This window comes from Hypanus sabinus, chromosome 28, assembly GCF_030144855.1.
Source record: "Hypanus sabinus isolate sHypSab1 chromosome 28, sHypSab1.hap1, whole genome shotgun sequence".
In the NCBI taxonomy this organism is placed as follows: domain Eukaryota; kingdom Metazoa; phylum Chordata; class Chondrichthyes; order Myliobatiformes; family Dasyatidae; genus Hypanus; species Hypanus sabinus.
Window position 1 is genome coordinate 24,301,151 of NC_082733.1, and position 18,566 is coordinate 24,319,716.

The 18,566-nt window shown below is 42.6% G+C and overlaps 1 long non-coding RNA gene across 1 annotated transcript in view; it reads left to right on the plus strand.

The window, feature by feature from the left end:
• Window positions 1-18,566, plus strand: part of LOC132382493 (uncharacterized) — a 29,190-nt gene that overhangs the window by 2,734 nt on the left and 7,890 nt on the right. Inside the window, exon 2 of the long non-coding RNA XR_009508351.1 lies at window positions 13,387-13,569. This is a non-coding gene — a long non-coding RNA (uncharacterized LOC132382493). The remainder of the gene's footprint in view (window positions 1-13,386; window positions 13,570-18,566) is intronic.

Below are 18,566 nucleotides of genomic sequence, written 5' to 3' on the forward strand. Positions count from 1 at the left end.
ATTGTGCTGGAGTGCTCTATGCTTAGAGCAGAATAGGCCATTCAGCCAATTTAATGCTGGAGTTCAAGTGCTATGTGTAGTTTCTGTTGCTATACTTTAACCTTTCCTGTCAGCATAACTTATTTCTTCCTCCCTCATACCTTTATTGGGAATATGTGATCTGCTACTCGCTTATTAAATATTTCATAAAGTTGACCATAGATCATTGATAAAATTAGGGCCTGATTAAAGGACCAGCAAAGTTCTGATTGGATGTGATTAATATGGGTCCCGGCAGGCCATGTATTTTTGAGCCAGCTCCATACATTATTCAGATCAGAGTGGTTTAATGAATGATATCATATGTGTCCTCAGTTCTTGTTCAGTAGCATGTACACATGAAAGATATTTTATACATTTCTCTGATACTAAATGGAACTGTTAAAATTATTGAATCACTTTTCTAATTTACACTGTATTCACCTATGGTGGTTCCTTAAGCTTGTTATAGCCCAGGGTGGTAATAGGGACAAGCTCACTCTACCTATTAAATGCTCCCAATGGCATCTGACTCAAATAGCCTCTAACAACCAAGTCCAGCTCTTGGCCTTTGTATGTGGCTTAGCTACTAAGCCCAGTGGAACCATTTCTATTGACAAGAGAAGGGGCAAAGGCGGGTTACTGGCGCCTTAAAACCGGTTGTTTTAGGCAGATGGGACTCATCAGCCATGGTTGGCAACTCATATGGGAGAAGGAAAACTCAAGCCTCCACTGCCGTGTGGCTAGGCTTCGGGAGTAAACCCTGAGGGAGAAATCTGAAGCTGAAGTCCCGAAGGCAGTCCTACATTGTTCGATGCTGACTGGCAACTCCTGCGACGCTTCTGGTACCAATCTGTATCGGTCTCTGCCATTCCTTTGGGTTCACCAGATGCATGGAGAGGGGGATCTTGCTGCGTGGGCAACAGCTTACTCTCCATATCATACTGCCCGGACCTGTGTAACTAGGCAGGGAGGACACAATATCATGGTCAACTCTGACTAATGGAGGCTCGTGACTCGACTCGACTCGAGCAAGTATGCTCAGTGGCCTCCTCTAATCGTGCTCATTAATGCAAATATCTAAACAGCTAATCATGTGGCATCAGTTCTGTGCATAAAAAGTATTCAAGAGGTTCACTTGTTGCTCAGGGAAAACATCAGAATGGGGAAGAAATGTGATCTAAGTGACTTTGACCATGGAATGATTGTAGGTGCCATGTGGTGTGGCCTGATGATCGCCTGGGATTCTCATGCTCAATAGTCTCTAGATTTTACAGAGAATGGTGCAACAAAGAACATACAGAGAGCAGCAGTTCTGTGGGCCTACAGCCACAGAAAACCACCAATGTTCACTCAGTGGCCATTGGAGATACCTAATAAAGAGGCCATGGAGTTTCTGTGCAACATTGCAAACTTTACTTTCCTGATCTCTTGCAAATACTCTTAGGTCATGTCAGATCAGATGCAGAATGAATTTTTGGCCATGAACAGGTTTTAGGTTTATGCTCCAATAGATTTCTAGATAAAATGTTAAGGTAACTTGTTTATGAATCGATTGCTGAAATTCCTCTTGAATCTGGACTCTATAAAACTGCAATCATGTATGTCAGAACACAGCATCTTAAAATACTGTAAAAAAAAAAGTGGGTTCACAGACTTTATATTGTAATAATATTGTAATATATAGAGAAACACTTACATTAGAACTAATACCTTGTTTTTAAAAGAACATGTTCAGTCCAGGTTACAATGTTTGTATTGTATTGCATGGCATGGTATTGTAATTTTGGTGATCAAAATGATCTGACCAGCTTTACACAGGCATTGGCATACATAAGACCTTAAGATATAGGAGCAGAATTAGGCCATTTGGCTTATCGAGTCTGCTTCGTCATTTCATCATGGCTGATCCATTTCCCTCTTAGCTCCAATCTTTTGCCTTCTTCCCTACCCCTTCAAATCAAAATCAATCATCCTCTGTCTTAAACATACTCAATAACTTGGCCTCCACAGCTGCTTATGGCAACAAATTCTAAAGATTCACCGCTCTCTGGCTATATAAAAAAAAATTCCTCTTCATCTCCATTCTAAAAGGATGCTCCTCTATTCTGAGGCTGTGTCCTCTGGTCTTAGTGTCTCCTACCATAGGAAACATCCTCTCCATATCCAGTCTATCAAGGCCTTTCAACATTAGTTAGGTTTCAATGAGATCCCCCCCTCATTCTTCTGAATTACAGTGTGTACAGACCCAGAGCCATCAAATGCTCCTTCTTATGATAAGCCTTTCAATTCTGGAAACATCTTTATGACTCTCCTTTGAACCCGCTCCGATTTCAGCACATCCTTTCTTAGATAAGGGACCAAAACTGCTCACAGTACTCCAAGTGAGGCCTCACCAATACCTTATATAGCTCAACATTACATCCTTGCTGTTATATTCTGGACCCCTCAAAATGAATGCTGTTGTAATGTGGGTATTATTAAAAGTAAGTTAATACTAATCAGGAAACTGTTGGTAACAAGAGGCGGGTTCCGAGATTTTACTTCCAGTATGCACTGTATATAGTTCCACCACCCATGCCGCATGAGGTACCTGGATCAGATAAATATGTTCTTTTGGCCATGGACTTGTCGAGTGGTCCTTTTTTTAAAGTAGAAGTTACCACATATTTTTGGCGATGAGGTGAACTGGTTTTGTGGACGTGCCAGCGTGTTTCAAATGGGAGCTGTGAGAGGACGAGGAGCCTCGTGTTCAGATGGCTACGTTCATGTCTATCGGTAAATTTGTGGAGCTGGAGTATGAGGAAAGGTTGGGACACTTCTTCTGTGCTAATGGAATTACTGAGGGCGGTAAGAAGTGCTCTGTTCTGAGTGTGTGTGGGGCAAAGGCTTAGAAGTTGATAAGGAACTTTGCCATGCTGCGGAAACCGGGAGAAGTTCCATATGACGAACTGGTCAAGCTCATGGGGAACCACCACAATCCAAAACCTTCGGTGATAGTCCAACGGTATAAGTTTCACAGCCATTTCAGGAAGCCAGGTCAGTCTGTGGCTGGTTTTGTGGCTGAGCTTCGGCAGCTGTCAGAGCATTGCGATTTTGGAGCCATGTTGGGTGACATACTCTGTGATAGATGATAATGCGGCATTAGTAATGACACCATACAACGCCGCTTGTTGGGGGAAACCCCACCGTTGACTTTCAAGAAAACCCTAGAGATTGCCAAAGGCACGGAGATGAATGCTAATAATACTAAGGATATCCAGAAAGGACATTGGGGGGGGGGGGGGGCGGGGGGGTTGCAGTAAGTGGCAGTGCACCAAGTCAGTAGGGAGACTGGTAAACAGGCAAAGTGAGTGGAGTGTTTTCGGTGTGGAGGGATGCACTATGCAAATGTTTGCAAATTCAAAGATACTGCCTGCGAAGCAACGTCAGACCAATCAGAACACGCCACCACCAGCTCCTTTGCACCCATGGGAGTGGCCAGTCTACCCCTGATCTAGGCCACATTTGGACTTTGCTGGCCCCTTTATGGGGCAGAAGTTTCTCGTAATGGTGGATGCACACTCCAAATGGATAGAAGCTCACATCATGAGCAACACCACAGCCTCCTCAACCATAGACAAACTCAGGCAAGTGTTTGCAGTCCACGGGTTGCCTGACACTCTGGTCACTGATAATGGCCCGACGTTCACCAGTGAGCTGTTCAGTGAGTTCATGCAGCAGAATGGCATTCGTCACATTCGAACGGCCCCTTTCCACCCAGCCTCAAATGGTTTGGCTGAGCGGGCTGCTCAGACAGTGAAGGAAGGTCTCAAGTGGATGACAGGGGACTCTCTTAGTATCAGGCTTTCATGTTTCCTGTTTAAATATCGCCTCACGCTACAGACTATGACTGCCAGTACTCCAGCAGAGATGCTGATGGGCCCAAGTCAAGATTGGACCTGCTGCGCCTGGACATGAAGGCAAAAGTGGAGAGAAAGCAGGAAAAGCAGAAGGAGGGACATGATCAGCATGCACGAGAAAGACCATTAAAACCAGATGACAATGTCTATGTGAGAAACAATGGCTACCTGGTGTTATTCTTAAGCAGAGTGGTCCAGCCTCCTATGTTGTTAAGCTGACTGATGGGTGTGTTTTCCGCAGAAATCAGGACCGTGTGCGCCTGCGTCATGATTCTGGCTCAGAGGTAGACAGTTCCATGGAGTTTCCAATGGTGAGACAGACTACGGGGAAAGCATGTCCACCAGTCACTTTGCCAGAGAGAGAGAGGCTGACAGAGGGGGCAGAGTCCCCTGAAGAGGATGGACATTCTCACACGGACACACAGAACCCTCTCATGCCCCCAACACCAGATCCATCCTCACCAGCAGTGCCTGCTGGGTCACCGGGGTAGTGCGTAGATCGCAGCACCCCCACAAACCTCCTGACAGGCTGAATCTTTGATTGGATAGTTTTTTTTGTTGTTAGATTGAATGTTGAATTTGCCATGTTTTTTTAGGTGTTTTGAGTTGGTAACCTGTTGCTAAATGATACCACTGTATTTATTTCCCAGTTCTTTTATATTTGGGAAATGTTGGGTATTAAAGGGGGAGAAGTGTTGTAATGTGAATATTATTAAAAGTAAGTTAATACTAATCGGGAAGTTGTTGGTAACAAGAGGCAGGTTCCAGGATTTTACTTCCGGTATGCATTGTATATAGTTCCACCAAGCATGCAGCACGAGGTACCTGGAAGCCTCTGTATTGTAAATATCATTTGCAGTCCCAGATAAAGATGTTCTTTTGGCCATGGACTTGTTGAGTGGTCCTTTCTTAGAGTAGAAGTTGCCAACATGGCCTTCCTCACCACCAATTCAATCTATAAATTAACCTTGAGGGAATTCTGCCCGAAAACGCCTAAGTCCTTTTGCACCTCGGAGTTTTGAATTTTCTCTCCATTTAGAAAATAGTCTATGCTTTTATTTCTTCTACCAAAGCACATGACTGTACATTTCCCAGCACTGCCTTCCATCTGCCACTTCTTTACCAATTCTTCTAATCTGTCTTAAGTCCTTCTGTAGCCTCTCTACGTCCTCAACATTACCTGGACCATCCACCTATCTGAGCATCATCCACAAACTTGGCCACAAAGCCTTCAGTTCTGTTGTCCAAATCATCAACATATAATGTAAGAAAAAAAGCAGTCCCAACACAGATGCCTGTGGAACACCACTAGTCAGTCAGCCAACCAGAAAAGGCTTCATTTATTCCTACTTTTTGCCTCCTGCCAATCAGTCAATGCTCTATCTATGCTGGTATCTTTCATGTAATACCATGAGCTCTTAACTTGTTAAGCAGTCTTATGTGTGACACCTTGTCAAAAGCCTTCTGAAAATCCAAGTACACAACATACACCAATTCTCCTTTGGCTATTGTGCTTGTTATTTCTTCAAATAATTCCAACAGGTTTGTCAGGCAAGATTTTCTCTCAAGAAAACCATGCTATGTTATGTGTCTCAAAGTATCCCAAAACCAGATCCTTATCAACTTCAACATCTTCCCAACCACTCAGGTCAGACTAACTGGCCTATGATTTCAAACAGGAGAAAATCTACAGATGCTGGAAATTGAAGCTACACACAAAAAATGCTGGAGGAGCTCCACAGACTAGGCAGCATCTATGGAAAAGAGTAAACAGTCAATGTTTCGATCTGTGACCCTTCATTAGGCCTAAAAATTTCTTCTGCCTCTCTCCCTTCTTGAAGAGTGGAGTGACATTTACAATTTTCCAGGCCTCAGGAACCATGCCAGAATCCATTGATGCTCGAAAGATCATTTTTAATGCCTTCACAATCTCTTTAGCCACCTCATTCAGAGGTGTAGACCATTTGGTCTAGATGACTTATCTACTCTGTAACGAACCCCGTAACTGGGTGTCTTACCAGCAAAGATAGAAGTGTCCATTGGAGTCTGGTGATACTATTTTCAACAGTATTTATTAGTAAAAATACACAAAAATAATATCAATGCAAATATACAGATAATATACGTCATCAATACTAAACCTAAAAGTGCGGGTATAATAATAATCAATAAGAAATAAGCTCTATCTTTGTCTAGGGGATAATGAATTGTCAGATGAAAATATAAAGTTCAGTTCAGTTCAGTTCGTGCAGTCTGCGGTAGTTGTTGGTTGTGGTGTTTCAATTGTTGGGGGGGGAGAGAGAGAGAGAGAGAGAGAGGGAGAGAGAGAGAGAGAGAGAGAGAGAGAACAGTAACAGCTATTGACTTGCCAACTTTCCTTTACAATCTTGATCCGTCGATGCGTTGTTCTTGTGGCCATTCACGTATAACCCCTCTGTCCTTTAGCTAGACCGTTCTTCTGTGGTGGACTCGTCACCCAGGCAAGGGTGGACACACACACAAGACCCCACTGGTCTCGTAGCATCTCTCCTGGTGCATTTGAGGGGTGTTGCCCCAGACCCTACTTTTATCCCCACTCACGGGATCTCAGGTGTCAATCAGGTTGAGATTATGTAACCCATCAAACCAGCCCACTCTGGTTGCCCCCTGAGGGGTTTCAATGAATAGAACAGTACCAAGTACACAATCCTTCTCCAAAAGACAATAGCCGTAATCAATGGTTTCGTTCCCCTTTTGTTAATAGGAGACATTCCAACCTGAGCTGTGTCTCTTCTCTCATTAATTTTCATGAGCGGTTGCCAATAACAACTGCCTTTGGCAGATTTCCTTTAGTCCCTTTCATTTCCTTGGTAGCAGCCTTGAAATAGTAGCGATTTGCGATTTCTCCAAAAGGGGGGGGGGGCAACTTTGCACCCTTCTGCCCATCAGAATTGTTCCTCATTCGTAACAACCCTCAGACCTTTCAGTTTCCCAAGCACCTTCTCCCTAGTAATGGCAAATTCTAACAATTCTGCCCCCTGACATTCTCGATTTTCTGGCATAGTATCACTGATCCACAGTGAAGACTGAGGCCAAATACTTATTCAGTTCACCTACCATTACTTTGGCCCATTAACAACTCCCCAGCATCATTTTCAAGCAGTCCGATATCTTCTTCCGCCTCTCTTTTACATTTTATGTATCTGAAGAAACTTTTTGTATCCTCTTTAATATTATTGGCTAGCTTACATTTGTGTTCCATCTTTTTCTCATTTATGACTTTTTAGTTGCCTTCTGTTGGTTTTTAAAAACTTCCATATCCTCTAACTTTCCACAGGCTTGGCTCTATTATATAACTTCTCTTTGGTTTTTATGTTGACTTTGACTTCTCTTGTCAGCCATGGTTGTGTCATCTTGCCTTTAAAATACTGCTTCTTCTTTGGGATGCATCCATCCTGTGCCTTGCAAATTAATTCCAGAAACTCTAGCCATTGTTGCTCTGTCGTCATCCCTACTAGTGTTCCCTTCCAATCAATTTTGGCCAGCTCCTCTCACGTGCGTCTCTAATTCCATTTTCTCCACTGTAATACTGATACATCTGACTTTGCCTTCTCTTTCTCAAAATACAGGGTGAATTCTATCATATCATCATCACTAGCTCCTAAGCTTTCTGATCAATTCCAGTTCATTGCACAACACCCAATCCTTGAAAGTTCGTGAACCCTGTAGAATTTTCTCTATTTCTGGATAAATATGACCTAAATGTGGTCAGATCTTCACATAACTTAACAATATCTTATTAAATATCAGCCAAAAAAAACTTGCAATAAACAATCAAACCTATTTTGATTGAACATGAAAAAGAATAAAAATAGTCATCAAAAGAAAAAAAATGTAAAAATGCATGAAAAAATGTATATTAAAAAAAATAAACCTAAACTAACATGGGCAATAATATCAGTTTATATGAGTATGATAGTGTCAAAAACTCCGGAACTCCATACCAGAACAAGAATAAAAAGAGAAAAGGTCTGGAAGAGGCCAAATTAATTCATATGAAAGTGTCGAATGAATGGTCCCCAAGTTTCTTCAAATTTAATTGATGAATCGAAAATAGTACTTCTAATTTTTTCTAAACTCAGACAAGAGATAGTTTGAGAAAACCACTGAAATGTGGTAGGAGGGTTTACTTCTTTCCATTTTTGTAATATAGACCTTCTGGCCATTAATGTTACAAAGGTGATCAAGTCTAGTGCACTTCAAGTCTAGTGCATTTATAACCTATTTATATTATGTTATGTTTTTCTTTAAATATGAAATTCAATAAAAAGATTGAAAAAGAAAGATCTTCACATAACTGCTAAAACTAGATAAAGAGAACCCAATTAAATAAATAACACCAAAGACATTATTCTCATTTATTTATTTGTTCGTTTGTTTATTTATTGAGAAAAATGATCCAATATTACAAGTTAGCGTAGATTTTCTACAATGCTTCTGGGACAATATTCTGTGGACAGATGAGACTAAAGTTGAATTTTTTTGGCAGAAATGTATATTGCTATGTTTGGAGGAAACAGGGCCCTTCACACCAACACCATGAATTGTTACAGTATTGGGTTTTCTTTCCACAAAGTTTTAATCTCAAACAAGGACCTTAAGCCCTATTGGATATAAATAGCCATGAGTACTCCCACTAAAGGGAAGTTAAACTGTAACAACACAATCTTCAAAGACTAGTTTACTTCCCTGTTTATCCTTCATGGCGAGCTTAGCTACCAATATCCACTATTGAGTGGTGGGTCCTTCTACCCTACCAAGGAGAAGATACTTCCAGCTAACAAAGCGGTATATGTTTAAATCTAAACAACATTCTTAAAACACATTTAAAACTCACAGAGGATTTCTATCTTAAACATTTCCAAATAGCAAATGATTTCTAAGACACAAAGTACAAAAGATTAAGGGTTTCCAAAACACAGATATAATTCCTGTAAACTAAAAAGACATACCAAAGATACAGGCAAACAAATCATCTGTAACAGAATCGAAGCAGAGGAATGGATTCTAGTTCACCCCATGTTTCTTGATGTTCCTTACACTACTTCCAGTAAGTCTGAATTGCTGTCTCTACTTATATCCTTTTTCTGCCACTTGGGTGACTTTTCACACTGTTATGAATGTACCACAGCTCTGAGGGGCCGAAGGGTGCGGGGTGGTGCCCTCCTTTGTGAGAATCGCAAGATAACTGTTGGGTTGGGTCAGGGAGCCCAGGAAATGAGAGAGCTACGGGACATGGCCATTGTCTCCGGAAGGCGAATTTGTGGATTGGAGACTATGCTACGTGAACGCCCTCAGGCTAAGTGGGCTGGTTGAGGGAGAGATTGCATCACCCCCAACCTGATTGACATCTACGACCCTGCGAGTCAGGATAAAAGAGGGTCTGTAGGAACAGCCCCTCAGACGCACCAGAAGAAACGTTAAGCGACCACGTAATAGCAGGAAGTCATCTGGAGGAGGCCACGTGCGTTCAGTTCACGGAAAACAGCTTTTAGCTAACAATGGGGAAACCCACTCCCCTGACTCAACGGATTGGCCTCATAAAAGACCTGGGCAAGTTTAAAACGCCTCTCTCTTAAACCCAAAACGATAGAGCTATTTCTTATTGGTTATTATTATACCCACGCTTTAGATTTAGTATTGATGACGTATATTATCTGTATGTTTGCATTAATCTTAGTTTGTGCCCCTTTATCAATAAATACTTCTAAAAATAGTACCATTAGACTTCAACGGACCTCTCTATCTTTGCTGGTAAGTGACCCAGTTACGGGGTTTTGTAACAACACATACAATATTTCAACAATTAATGCCGTGAAACTAACTTTTCTGAGTATGTAAAATTCCCAACTATAAATTGATGTGCTAAATTACATTTTCCATCTGGTCTGCAAGCTTCCTTGAACTCAGCAACTTAGTCAGCTTGTCTCTTTGAAACAAGCCAAATTAAACATTCTATTGTCGTATATTACACTCTTAAGCAATAATAAACCAGATGTAGTGAGCTACCATCTGCTTCTAAGGATAGAGCATCTGCAAAGCTGCTCTATAGACAATACTTTAACTTCAAACCGATGACTGCTTTCCATTTACAATTTAAGAACAGAAGACTGACCTATTTATGGTCAGAAGCCAAACAAAGCATATCTAGAAGTTTATTTACAAGTGTTTTTGATCTTACAAGTGGCAGCTGCCATGTTTAGGATAAGCAAATAACCAAGAAGTGAATATCTGCTATATATCCCGTAAGAAGGCGGTGTGCATGGATGCAGCGGCCTTTACGGGGCCGATCAAAAATGTTGTTGTCTTTTTCAACATCTGTTTTTATGATTGCAATACGCTGCTGGACATTAAGAACTTCAAGAACTGCAGGTTTACCCCATCACTGAGTTGCCCATTGGCAAAAGGGCTGGCAGAGAAGGACTTGGTGCGGACCATGTTGAGAGGCGTTGGAGCCGGTGTGTTGAGCAGCGAGTAGTCATCTTAGTCATTTTTCCTGTGGTCAAAAAACTCTGTTGGACAGTAGTTACGTGGAATGCTGTAAATCCGGTTCACTGGATTGTTGGCAGGACTTATGATGGGGCATGGCCTTGGTCGTAGGGCGGCCTCGGCTTCACATTCTACAGTTGTCCAGGAGTTGGTGCCTGAAGGTTGTGTGGCATGGTATCCATGCTGATAATGCTGCTGCCCTCCAGGGTTTGCTCTGTGGAGGACAAACTGGGTTACTTTAGTTTGCAGACTGCTGTGGGCTTGCTTTTACCAACAACATTCATGGACTCGGACTTGTGCTATATTATATTTTGTCGTGTGGCTGAACATTTACTGCTATATTATATGTGCTTTATGTACCATGTGCTGTGTATGACTGTTGGTGCTGTGTTTTGCATGTCGGCCCCACAGGAACGTTGTTTTGTTTGGCTGTATTCATGTATGGCTGAATGACAATTAAACTCGATCTTGAGTATCTCAGAAATTGCTGATCTCTGGGAATTTCATGCACATCAGTCTCTCGAGTTCACAGGGAATGGTGCAAAAAACAAAAATCATCCAGCAAATGGCAGTTCTTTGGGCAAAAATAGCTTTTTAATGAGAGAGGTCAGAATAGACCTCTCTGTCAATAAAATAGAGAGAGTACAGAGGAGATTTACTAGAATGTTACCTGCGCTTCAGCACCTGAGTTACAGAGAAAGGTTGAACAAGTTAGGTCTTTATACTGTAGAGTGTAGAAGGTTGAGGGGGGACTTGATAGAGATATTTAAAATTATGAGGGAGGTATGTAGAGTTGATGTGGATAGGCTTTTTCCATTGAGAGTAGGGGAGATTCAAATAAGAGGAAATGAGTTGAGAGTTAAGGGACAAAAGTTTAGGGGTAACACGAGGGGGAACTTCTTTACTCAGAGAGTGGTAGCTGTGTGGACGAGCTTCCAGTATAAGTGGTAGAGGCAGGTTCGATTTTGTCATTAAAAAAAAATGGATAGGTATATGGACAGGAAAGGAATGGAGGGTTATGGGCTGAGTGCAGGTCGGTGGGACTATATAACCATATAACAATCACAGCACGGAAACAGGCCATCTCGGCCCTCCTAGTCCGTGCCAAACTCTTAATCTCACCTAGTCCCACCTACCCGCACTCAGCCCATAACCCTCCACTCCTTTCCTGTCCATATACCTATCCAATTTTACCTTAAATGACACAACTGAACTGGCCTCTACTACTTCTACAGGAAGCTCATTCCACATAGCTATCACTCTCTGAATAAAGAAACACCCTCGTGTTTCCCTTAAACTTCTGCCCCCTAACTCTCAAATCATGTCCTCTCGTTTGAATCTCCCCTACTCTCAATGGAAACAGCCTGTTCACGTCAACTCTATCTATCCCTCTCAAAATTTTAAATACCTCGATCAAATCCCCCCTCAACCTTCTACGCTCCAATGAATAGAGACCTAACTTGTTCAACCTTTCTCTGTAACTTAAGTGCTGAAACCCAGGTAACATCCTAGTAAATCGTCTCTGCACTCTCTCTAATTTATTGATATCTTTCCTATAATTCGGTGACCAGAACTGCACACAGTATTCTAAATTTGGCCTTACCAATGCCTTGTACAATTTTAACATTACGTTCCAACTTCTGTACTCAATGCTTTGATTTATAAAGGCCAGCGTTCCAAAAGCCTTCTTCACCACCCTATCTACATGAGACTCCACCTTCAGGGAACTATGCACTGTTATTCCTAGATCTCTCTGTTCCTCTGCATTCCTCAATGCCCTACCATTTACCCTGTATGTTCTATTTGGATTATTCCTGCCAAAATGTAGAACCTCACACTTCTCAGCATTAAACTCCATCTGCCAACGTTCAGCCCATTCTTCTAACCGGCATAAATCTCCCTACAAGCTTTGAAAATCCACCTCATTATCCACAACACCTCCTACCTTAGTATCATCAGCATACTTACTAATCCAATTTACCACCCCATCATCCAGATCATTTATGTATATTACAAACAACATTAGGCCCAAAACAGATCCCTGAGGCACCCCGCTAGTCACCGGCCTCCATCCCGATAAACAATTATCCACCACTACTCTCTGGCATCTCCCATCTAGCCACTGTTGAATCCATTTTATTACTCCAGCATTAATACCTAACGACTGAACCTTCTTAACTAACCTTCCGTGTGGAACTTTGTCAAAGGCTTTGCTGAAGTCCATATAGACTACATCCACTGCCTTACCCTCGTCAACATTCCTCGTAACTTCTTCAAAAAATTCAATAAGATTTGTCAAACATGACCTTCCATGCACAAATCCATGCTGGCTACTCCTAATCAGATCCTGTCTATCCAGATAATTATTAATACTATCTCTAAGAATACTTTCCATTAATTTACCCACCACTGATGTCAAACCGACAGGTCTATAATTGCTAGGCTTACTTCTAGAACCCTTTTTAAACAATGGAACCACATGAGCAATACGCCAATCCTCCGGCACAATCCCATTTTCTAATGACATCTTAAAGACTAGGTGAGAGTAAGTGTTCAGCATGGACTAGAAGGGCCAAGATGGCCAGTTTCCATGCTGTAATTGTTATATGGTTCGAGTTGACAGGAAGACAACAGTAACTCATGTGTTACAATAGTGGTGTGCTAAAGAACATCTCTGAACTCACAACACATTGAACCTTCAAGTGGATGGGCTACAGCAGCAGAAGACCATGAACATACACTCAGTGGCCACTTTATTAGGCACAGGAAGTATATAATAAAGTGGCCAATGAGTGTGTATTTTATCCCATATTCATAATAATGCAGAAGGAATCGTGTGGCCTATAAAGTCTAATCAGCTCTCAAAGATGCAAATTGATTTGTTCCATTCCCCCCTTCTTACTTCCCTTGATGATGATTTTAACCACTGTCTTCAAAGGGACAGCCTTTGCTCAATTAAGGAAAAATGATTTCTGAAGATCAAGGTCCCATTCTGGCATAAAGCTCATGATCCAACAGGGAGCAGTGATCCCTCCCCTCCTGAGACGTGGACTCTCTGTAGAAGGCACCGTAAAGCACTGAAAATACAAGCAATGTTACATTCATAAGATCCACTAGCAGGGTAAGTTATGCCTTTTCCTAGGCCCGAGTTACGTTCATTCAAATCTTACTCCTACCCTTGTGTCATCCATTTTCATCCACATTCTGCTCCTGGTTCTATCCACTGTACACCATACCTACACTATCACACCTCACCCTCTGTATTCGCTGCCCATCTGGTTCCATCTGCTTTTTAGTGGTTTCCATTATCACCTCCTTCACTCTCAGCACCGGTAGCCTTTGTGTATTTGCGTATCACCCTTCAGCAGCTGTCTCCACTTTTAACCTCCTCTCCACCAACCCCACCCCCTCTTGTTTCCGCTTGTCTGCTTCCTCCTATCACTCAACTGTTTCTTTCCTTCTACTCCACCTCTCTCCCCACTTCTGCTTCGGTGAGAACAAGTCGCAGGATAGTACTTATGCTTGAGAAGTTAGAGGTATAATATGTGTAGCCAGGATGGGATACGGCTGTGGAATGCCCCTCGTGGGATTTCAGGGGACCTAGCATTCTCCCTGATGACTATATCTGCAGGAAGTGCGCTCAACTTCAGCTCCTGACTGATATTGAGCTGGATGAACTCAGGATCATCTGGGAGGCTGAAATCCTCACAGATAAGTCTTTTACTGAGGTGTTCACACCCAGAGTGCAGACTTCAGATAGTAGATGGGTGGCCTCCAGGAGAGGTAAGGGGACTAAGCAGTCGGGAGGTGGTGGGGAGGGGTCTGAGTGACTAATCAGGGCACAGCAGCAGTAGCCAGGCCAGTGGCACTGTGGCCAGCTCTGAGGCTCAGCAGGTTGGGGTGAGGTCAGACAGAACGATAGTGATAGGAAAGTCAATGCCATTGGCACCAATAACAAGGATAGAAGGGAGGAAGAGGTCCTGTGCAGTGAGTACAGAGAGTTAGGGAAAAGGCTGAGGATTACTCCCAGTACCATGTGGTAGTCAGGGTAGGAATAGGATGATAATACAGATGAATGAGTGGCTGTGGAGTGGTGCAGAGAATAGGGTTTCAGATTTCTGGATCACTAGGTTCTTTTCTGGGGTAGGTCTGACCTGTACAGTTACACATGAACCTGAGGGGGACCAATATCCTTGTGGGCAGGTTTGCTAGAACTGTTGGAGAGGGTTTGGCAGGGAACCAGAGTGAAAGTGCTGAGGAGGGGGCTGACGATGTACAAGTCGATGTATTGTGGAGTGAGACTGTGAGGAAGGACGGGCAGATGATAGGGCAAAGTTGTAGTCAGTGGGATGAGTGGCAGTGTGACATGGGGGAAAAAAAGAAAGGGTGATAAAAACAGGACTGAAGGTGTTACGTTTGACGCATGTGATGTATATAATAAGGTAGATGATCTTTTTGCAGAGTTAGAGATTGGCAGATATGCAGATGTGGGCATCACTGAAATGTGGCTGAAAGAAGATCATAGTTGGGAGCTTAACATCCAAGGATGCACATTGTATCAACAGGCTATGCAAGTAACTGAGGGGGTGGGGTGACACTGTTGGTAAAAAACAGAAATCAAATCCTGAGATAGATGTGACATTGGATCAGAAGATATGCAACCCTTGTGGGTAGAGTTACAAGATTGCAAGGATAAAAAGACCCTGATGGGAAATAGAAAAGGCCTGTAATAAGGGCACTGTTATGATTAGTCATGCAGGATTACAATATGCAAGTAGATTGGGAAAATCAAGTAAATGCTGGATGCCAAGAAATGGAATTTATAAAATGCCTATGAGGTGGTTTTTAAAGCAGCTTGTAGTTGACACCACTGGAGGAAACGCAATTCTGGATTGGGTGTCATGCAATGACCCAGATTTGATTACGGAGCTTAAGGAAAAGGAACCCAAAGGGGGTAGCGATCATGTTATGATAGAATTCACCCTGCAGTTTGAGCGGGAGAAGATAAAGTCAGATGTATCAGTTTTACAGTGGAGTAAAGGGAATTACAGAGGCATGAGAGAGGAGCTGGCCAAAGTTGTTTGGAAGGGGACACTATCAGGGATGACAGCAGATCAGCAATGGCTGCAGTTTCTGGGGGCAATTCGGAAGGTGCAGGATAAATACTGTACATACCAAACATGAAGAAGTATTCTAAAAGGAGGATAAAGCAACTGTAGCTGATAAGAGAAGTCAGTCATAAAAGCAAAAGAGAGGGTGTATAATATAGCAAAAAAATAGTTGGGAGTTAGAGGATTGGGAAACTTTTAAAAACCAACAGAAGGCTACGAAAAATATCAAAGGAAGAAAATAAGAAATATGAAGGTAAGCAGGCCAGTAATATAAAAGAAGACACCAGAAGTTTTTTCAGGTATATAATAAAAGAGGTGAGAGTGGATATCGGACCACTGGAAAATGATGCTGGAGAGTTAGTAATAGGGGACAAAGGAATGACAGAATGGCCTTATCAGGGAGAAGGCAAGAGAATAGGGCTGAAAGGGATAACAAATGAACCATGATGGAATGGCCCGATTTTGCTCCTATATCTTATGGTTTTAGTAAGTATTTTGCATCAGTCTTCACTCCGGAAAACACGATCAGAACGCCAGAATTTCGAGAGTGTCAGGAGTAGAAGTGAGTGTAGTTGCTATTACTAAAGAAAAGGTGCTTGGGAAGTTGAAAGGTCTTAAGTTAAATAAGTCACCTGTACCACCCCAGGGCTCTGAAAGAGGTAACAGAAGAGATTGTGGAGGCATTAGTAATGATCTTTGAAGAATCACTAGATTTTCGAATGGTTCCAGAGGACTGGATAATTGCTAATGTCACTCCACTCTTTAAGAAGAGAGAGAGGCAGCAGAAAGGAAATTATAGCCAGTTAGCCTGAACTCAGTGTTTGGGAAGATGTTGGAGTCCATTGTTAAGTGTAATGTTCTGGTTCACATCTTTACTGTTAAGCTGTAGGTATTTCATTTAACAGCTCTGTAACAGCTGTTAGTTCTGCTTTCAGCCTGTTTGGGTTTTTGTTGAAGATGAGGGATGATGTGGAATGTGGTCCATCCAATTAGCAGGTGGTTTTTCTTGGTGAGGGACAATATGGTTGGTCTTGGGCTTTTGTTTGAGAGGAGATGAAGAGAGAAGACTCTGGGGAGAACCAGTCATAGTGTACGATCCGGCGGGAGACCCATTTGTTCAAGATGGATTGTGAGTGACATTCGAAAGGTGGCATGTGCTTTCACGTTGACCAAGGGCCCAGTGCGTGAGTGACAAAGAAGCTGAAGATGAGCTCCAACTTGTACACATTTGACTGTTTAATTAGAACGGGCCTTTTTCTTTTTGTTATTCTTTACTAGCCCTTTAGTTAAGATTTGTAAATATAATTCCTTTAATTGTATGCAGTGCATTGTCTGTTATTTCGTGGCATTAACTTGTAACAGGGTAGTGAACTACACAGCATCCACACTAACAGGGATTTGGGGAGGAGGTTTGCGCCTCAATCTCACACATTTGGCGGGGCCAGAAGTTGTCTTCCCTAGACTTACACAGCCAAGGAAACCAGAATGTTTCATAATGATGAGATTTTGGGGTACTTGGAGACACATGATAAAGTAGGCCAAAGGCAGCATGGTGTCCTTAAGGGGAAATCTTGCCTGACAAACCTGTTGGGAATTTTTTTCAGGAAATTACAGGCAGGGTAGACAAAGGAGAGTCAGTAGATGTTGCTTACATGGATTTTCAGAAGGCCTTTGACAAGGTGCCACATATAGGCTAGTTAACAAGTTAAGATTCCATGGCATTACAGGAAAGCTACTGGCATAGGTAAAAGGTTGGCTGACTGGAAGGAGGCAAAGAGTGGAAATAAAGGAGACCTATTCTGGTTGGCTGTTGATGACTAGTAGTTTTCTGCAGGGGTTGGAATTAGGACTGCTTCTTTTCACAGTATATATCAATGATTTAGATAACAGAATTGATGGCTTTGTGGCCAAGTTGCAGGCGACACAAAGGTAGGTGGAGGAGCAGGTAGTTTTGAGGAAGCAGGGAGTCTGCAGAAAGACATGACAGATTGGGACAATGGGCAAAGAAGTGGTAGATGGAATAGGTGTAGGGAAGTGCATGATCTTTGATAGAAGGAAGGTGGAGGGGCAGATAGTGTTGAGGAAGCAGGGTGTCTGCAGAAGGACTTAGACAAATTGGGAGAATTGGCAATGAAGTGGCAGATGGAATGTAGGTAGTGAAGTGCATGAGTATGCACTATGGCAGAAGGAATAAAGGGGCAACGGGGAGAAAATTCAAGAACCAGAAGTGCAAAGGTACTTGTGCAGGATTCTCTAAATGTTAACTTGTAAGTTGAGTCTTTGTAAGGAAGACAAATGCATTGTTAGCATTCATTTTGAGAGAGCTAGAATATAAAAGTAAGGACATGATGCTGAGGATTTATGAAGCACTGTTCAGACCACACTTAAGAGTATTGTGAGCTGTTTTGGATCCTTTATCTAGGAAAAGATGTGCTGACATTGGAGAAGATCCAGAGGAGGTTCATGCTACTTTGACGACTACATTGGTGCTGCTTCCTGCACCCATGCTGAGCTCATCAATTTCGTTGACTTTGCCTCTAACTTGCACCCAGCCCTCAAATTCACTTGGTCAATCCCAGACACTTCTCTCCCCTTTCTCGATCTCTCGGTCTCCATCTCTGGAGACAGACTGTCCACTGACATCTTCTATAAACCGACTGACTCCCTTAACTACCTTGATTATACCTCTTCCCACCCTGCCAAATGTAAAAATATTATTCCCTATTCCCAGCTCTTCCGTCTCCGCCGCATCTGCTCCCAGGATGAGGCTTTCCGTTCCAGAACATCTCAAATGTCCTTTTTCTTTAAGAATCGAGGTCTCCTTCTGCAGTCATCCATGATGCCCTCACCCGCATCTCCTCCATTTCTCGCACTTCGGCCCTCACCCCATCCTCCCATCACCACGGCTGGGACCATGTTCCCCTTGTCCTCACCTACCACCCCACCAGCCTCCGGATCCAGCATATTATCCTCCGCAACTTCCGCCACCTTCAAAAAGACCCCACCA